At 37.1% G+C, this 6727-nt stretch overlaps 1 non-coding gene across 1 annotated transcript; it reads left to right on the forward strand.

The window, feature by feature from the left end:
• The first annotated feature begins 6620 nt into the window (after positions 1–6620).
• Positions 6621–6727, forward strand: LOC116189676. Its single transcript, XR_004152448.1, has one exon. It is a non-coding gene; the product is annotated as a small nucleolar RNA R71 (small nucleolar RNA).

Consider the following 6727-nt stretch of genomic DNA (forward strand, 5'->3'; position numbering starts at 1 on the left):
AAGATGGCTCCTCCCAGGGTTTTCTAATCTTGTTATAACGAGTATTTATATCCAAAACAAAAAAAAAATTTCCTAAAGATATAGGCTGACTCCAAATTGCGCAAAACTCCTCAATATTGCTCGTAATTCCATCTAAATCCTCAAAGACCTACAATATCAAATTACACATAATTAAGCACCAACTTCTTATAATTTCTATAAAATTAATAATAATTTAACATGAATTGCACAATAAAATATGAGTATAATATGCCCTTATCAACTTCCCCACACTTGAACTTTTGCTTGTCCTCAAGCAAAATAAATAAGGCCAAGGAAAGAAATCTATCATACAGAGTACAAATTTTCATATTCACTGGTTCAAGCATTTGATATCTCACAATTTATGACTCGCTATTTTGTGGTGCCCACTGCTCAAACCAAACTGGAAACATGTGATCAGAGTACTATAGTTGAAATTAACCAGCTAATCTACAGAAAGCAAATTTTAATCCAAGCGTTTAGCCTAAGAGCTCTATTTCAAAAGTAAATACTCAGTCCTAAAAGGAAAAATACACATTTAAACTTCACAGTTATTAGCAGGCATATGATCCCTCTAATTATCCCTCTAAGCAAATCAACAAGGCAGTGAAAGCATATGGTATTTGCTTCGTCCCTAGGTTTTCTTCCTTTTTATTACAAGTCCTAATTCTTTTTTTTTTGTTTTTGCATTCAATTTTTTCCTTTCTGTTTCTCAAGCAAATTTTTTTTTCATGTCCAATTTTTGTTTGAACTTGTGCCTTTCCGCCATTCTCGTTATAGTGAGTTCATTGAGTTGGCACATCCCAGGCTCATCACCCAAGTGATCGGGTTTTAAAGGGACCCCTACGAACTCTTCCTCACTCTAACATTCAAGTTAGGATACTCATAACTCAATTCTTGAGTCATTGGAGTAAAGCCTATGCTTGCTCTTTTTTTTTTGAATGTTCACTAATACTTTTCAGACTTCTTTTATAGGAATCACTAAGTACAAAGCTTCTTCTACCTCTTTCACTAAATGTTATAGTGCTATTAGAACAATTAAAAAGATGATATACTAACTAACTTAGCCTAGAGGTAGACCTGTTTATTTTTCACTTAAGGACTTGACCAACTCTTAAACTTCAAACTCTAGGGCTAAAAACTAGGTAAATATGATTTTTAAAGATTTGACTAATTAATTTTAACTAAGTACAAAAATCACAACAGTGGTGATTAGGGAGCCTAAGTGAGTCAATTTTTCAAACAATTCCTAAACAAATGCTATCAACAGTATTTGTTGTACAATCTCTAGATTTCAATAAAAAAAAATTCAAAATATTTGGCCTAACAATTGCCAGATAACTTTACGACAATTATAGTTCAAGGTGACAGGGAAGTATAACCATTTATCAACAAAGACGGGAATCAGATGTCATGAGTAATAAATGCTATTATAGAATTCAGATATCAACACTATACTCAATTTTATACTCCATCTATTTAGTATCTCTCTTCCCCATACGTAGATTAAACAGTGTCCTCATTGTTCCTAATATAGCTCCAGTAAAACGAAAATCAAAATAAAGAACATAAGAGAAAAAGAGATACTAGTACTTTCCTGGTTTTGAAAAATTAAGCTGAAACAATTGGAGTTCCAACCGGTATAGCAATAGAGAGAGTCAGCAGTTATTATCCACCCTGGCTTCAAAAACAAAAAGAAAACAACAAAAAGAACAAAAATAGCAGATAATCCATCTTAACTAAAACATTTAAAAAGCAAATATCCCAAGTCTACCCAATGAGTGGGTGCTTGATAAAGTACAAACCAGTGGCAAAGCAAAATAAAACAAATGAAGCAAAAGAATTGAGAGCCAATAGGGACTTTAGCTCTCAGACATGGGTTGCCTCCCATGAAGCGCTTAGTTTATAGTCGCTAGTTCGACTTTTCCAGTTCTTCAACCGGATTTGCTAGATCCACCATAGTGGCAACACCATCAATGTTTTCCCCTTCAAAGTAATGCTTGAGAAGATGATCGTTTACTTTAAAAGTGCGGTCGTCTTCTGACTTCAGCCCAACTGCACCATATGGAAAAACATTAAAAATAACAAATGGTCCAAACCATCGAGATTTTAACTTACCTGGGAACAACTTCAGCCGAGAGTAGTATAATAGGACTTTCTGAACAGGTAAAAACTCTCGCTTTAGGATGTTCCTATCATGCCAACGCTTGACTTGCTCCTTGTCTATCCTAGCATTTTCATATGCTTCCTCTCTCATCTTAGCCATCTGATTCAATTGGAGTAACCTCTTTTCACCTGCAGCTTGTAAATCAAAGTTAAGGTATTTTATGGCCCAGTATGCTTTGTGCTCAAGCTCTACTGGTAGGTGACATGATTTACCATAGATGATCTTGTATGGGGACATTCCTATAGGGGTTTTGAAAGCTGTCATGTAAGCCCACAATGCATCATCAAGTTTTAAAGACCAATCTTTCCTAGATGCATTGACTGTTTTCTCTAAGATACGCTTTATTTTCCTATTGACACCTCAACCTGTCCACAAGTCTGTGGATGATAAGGAGTGGCAATTTTATGTGTAACTCCATATTTTGATAATAATTTTTCAAACTGCCGATTGCAAAAATGCAATCCACCATCACTTATAATGGCTCTAGGTACCCCAAATCTTGAAAAGATATTCTTTTTTAAAAATCTGATTACAACTCTGGCGTCATTAGTTTGTAGAGCAACTGCTTCTACCCATTTTGAAACATAATCAACAGCCACAAGAATATATTTATTTGAAAAAGAAGAGGGAAAAGGACCCATAAAGTTTATTCCCCACACATCAAAAAGCTCAATTACAAGAATGCTTTTTTGTGGTAATTCATGTCTCCTAGAAATATTGCTAGTCATTTGGCATTGAGCACAAGACATAATGTAATTCCTGCAATTATAAAATACTCTAGGCCAATAAAATCGACAAGATAAGATCTTAGCTGCAGTTCTTTCCACACCAAAGTGGCCTCCTGCTTCTTTAGAATGATAGTGCTGTATTATGCTAAACTTTTCAGTTTCAAGCACACAATGTCTAATTACTTGGTCCGCACAACATTTAAACAGATATGGTTCGTCCCAAAAATAGTATTTCACATCATGCAAAAATTTCTTTTTCTATTGAAATGACAAACCATATGGTGTGATTTTGCTGACCAGGTAATTGATTATATCAGCATACCAGGGTAATCCTTGGATTTTTACTGCATGCAATTGTTCATCAGGGAACTTTTCATTAATGGGTGGATCTAAACAATCAGATTCCAAACGGGATAAATGATCAGCCACTACATTTTCAGTTCCCTTTTTATCTCTAATTTCCAAGTCAAATTCTTGTAGTAGTAGAATCCAGCAAATTAGCCTAGGTTTAGCATCAACTTTAGCAAACAAATATTTTAGGGCAGCGTGATCTGTGTATACTATGATCTTAGAACCTATCAAATAAGGTCGGAACCTATCACATGCAAATATGATTGCTAAAAGCTCTTTTTCAATTGTGGTATAGTTCCTCTGGGCCTCATTCAAAGTTCTACTAGCTTAGTATATTACATGAAATAACTTACCTCTCTTTTGCCCTAGTATTGCTCCTACAGCATAGTCGCTAGTATCACACATCAGCTCAAACGGAAGCTCCCAATCAGGTGCAACGATCACTGGTGCAAAAGTGAGCTTCTCCTTCAATAAATTGAATGCCCGCAAACAACTATCATAAAAAAACAAAAGTAGAATCTTTTTCAAGTAAATTACAAAGAGGTCTAGAAATTTTAGAAAAGTCCCTGATAAATCTCCTGTAGAAGCCAGCATGTCCTAAGAAGCTCCTGATTTCTTTTGCTGAAGTGGGTGGTGGCAACTTCTCTATTATCTCCACTTTTGCTCGATCAACTTCAATCCCTTTCTTTGACACCTTGTGACCTAAGACTATTCCTTCTCTTACCATAAAATGGCGTTTCTCCCAGTTCAGAAGCAGATTAATCTCCTTACATCTTTTAAGCACACAACCTAAATTTGTCAGACATGATTCAAATGACTTCCCAAAAACAGAGAAGTCATCCATAAATATTTCAATAAAATTCTCTAACATGTCGGAAAATATAGATATCATGCACCTCTGGAAAGTGGTAGGTGCATTACAAAGACCGAAGGGCATTCTCCTAAAGGCAAAAGTGCCATAGGGACAAGTAAATGTGGTTTTCTCTTGGTCTTCAGCTATTATATGAATCTGATTGTAGCCTGAATAACCATCTAGAAAATAATAATAATCATGCCCTGCAAGTTTTTCTAGCATTTGATCAATGAAGGGGAGGGGGAAATGATCTTTACAGGTAGCATCATTTAGTTTCATGTAATCTATACAAACTCTCCACCCAGTCACAGTACGAGTCGGGATTAATTCATTCACCTCATTCTTAACCATAGTCATACCACCCTTTTTAAGCACTACTTGAACAAGACTAACCCATTTACTATCTAAGATAGGATAGATAATACATGCATCCAACAGTTTAAGCACTTTTTTCTTCACTACCTCTTTGAGAGATGGGTTAAGTCGTCTCTGTGGTTGCACTGTGAGTTTGCACTCAGCTTCCAATAGTATCCTGTGAGTGCAAATCAGAGGGCTGATCCCTTTGATATCTGCAATAGTCCATCCTATTGCCTCTTTGTGCTCTCTCAGCACGCTTAGGAGCTGTTGCTCCTGATCACCTATCAAGGAAGAAGAGATAATTATTGGCAATATATCATCTATTCCAAGATAGGCATATTTTAAATGGCTAGGCAAGGGTTTAAGTTTTAGCATCGGGGACTGTGTCAAAGATGTCACTGGTTTTGTCGCACTAGTGCCCAGCTCCTCATAGTAGCGAGCCTTGATTTCTGACACCTTCTTCACATATTCTTCCTTGGGCTCATCATCATCACTCCAATAATCTAGATCCCTAAGGACTGATTCCATTGTATCCACACCTGCTTTCTCCTCCACAGACTCAGAGATAAGCTCATCAATAATATCAATGGTGTAACAGGATTTGCCATCATCAAATTTCTTTATGACATCATAAACATTAAAAGTTATTTGTTCATCCATAACTCTTAAAGTGAGCTTACCTTGTTCCACATCTATTAATGCTTTACCTGTCGCAAGAAACGGTCTGCCAAGGATCATGAGCACCTCTATGTCCTCCTCCATCTCTAGGACTACGAAATCGACTAGAAATATGAATTTGTCTACCTTCACCAGGACATTCTCGACAATACCCTTTGGATATTTGATACTCCAGTCAGCAAGTTACAAAGTAACATGAGTTTCCTTGCATTCTCCAAGTCCAAGTTTCCTAAAAGTAGATAGAGGCATTAAATTTATACTTGCACCCGAATTGATAAGAACTTTTTCAAAATGGAAATTCCCTATAGTGCAAGGGACAGTGAAACTCCCCTGATCTCTTTTTTTGCGTGGTAAGTTAGGCAAGTCCTTCTGGAGAATCATAGAACACTCATCTGTAAGCATCACAGGCTCACTTCCATCAATTTTCCTCTTTTTAGTGAGCAGATCCTTCATGAATCTGGCATATGAAGGCATCTGCTGGAGTGCTTCTGCAAATGGAATGTTGATTTGCAGCTTTTTAAAGACATCCAAGAATTTAGCAAATTGGGCGTCCAGCTGTTATTGCTTCAATCTTCTTGGAAAAGGGACAGTAGGAACATACGGTTTCACCTCTTGTGACTTTTGCCTTGGTTCCTCCACCTTTTACTTACCTTTTTCTTTTTCTGGACTCTCCTCCTGGGTTTGAGCTTTTCTGTTGACTATGTCCAATTCATTGCTACTCCTCAACATTATAGAATTGACACCCTTGGGATTCTCCTCAGTGTTGCTAGGTAAAGACTCTGATAGTCTATTACTCAACTGTTGAGAAATCTGACTAATCTGACCCTCTAGGTTTCGAATAGTGGCTTGTTGATTCTGTAGCATGGTGTCGGTCTTTTGCATATAGCTCAACATGGGCTCTTCCATTCTAGACTGATTCTGCTGAGGTGGAGCATTATGAGCTGGGCCTTACTTCTGAAATCTAGGTGGCGGTTTAAGTGAATTATTCTCATTCCTCCATGAGAAATTAGGATGATTATGCCACCCTGAATTGTAAGTGTTCGAATAAGATCCTTGATTACCCCGTTGGAAGTTGTTGACAAAGTTCACTTGCTCTCCATTGGGTGAAGCTGAGGGATTTCCAGACATGCATTCAAGAGTCGAATGTGGTCTTGAACATAACTCACAAAAAGCAACCTGATTAGTATTAAAAGAATGTGCTGAGGTGAGTTTACTTATTTGGGAAGTGAGAGCTGAAATCTGAGCTGTCAAATTAGCAATAGTGTCCATGTCATTGACTAATGCTACTCCTTATTTGCTTCTCTCATTCTGCCAATTATGTGTACTGGAGGCCATATCTTCTATCAAAGCACTTGCTTCATCATAATTCTTATCCATCAGTGCGCCTTCAGCTGCAACATATACTAGAGACCTCAATGTCTCATCTAGGCTAAGATAGAAGACCTCAATTAGGAGATTATCTAGCAATTCGTGATGTGGGCACTTTTTGATTGCCTCCTTGAATCTCTCCCACGCCTCATAAAGTGATTCACCACTGAACTTGGTGAACTTAGTGATTTCGTTCCTCAATCT

Source organism: Punica granatum, chromosome 8 (genome assembly GCF_007655135.1).
Source record: "Punica granatum isolate Tunisia-2019 chromosome 8, ASM765513v2, whole genome shotgun sequence".
NCBI classification, from domain to species: Eukaryota; Viridiplantae; Streptophyta; class Magnoliopsida; order Myrtales; family Lythraceae; genus Punica; species Punica granatum.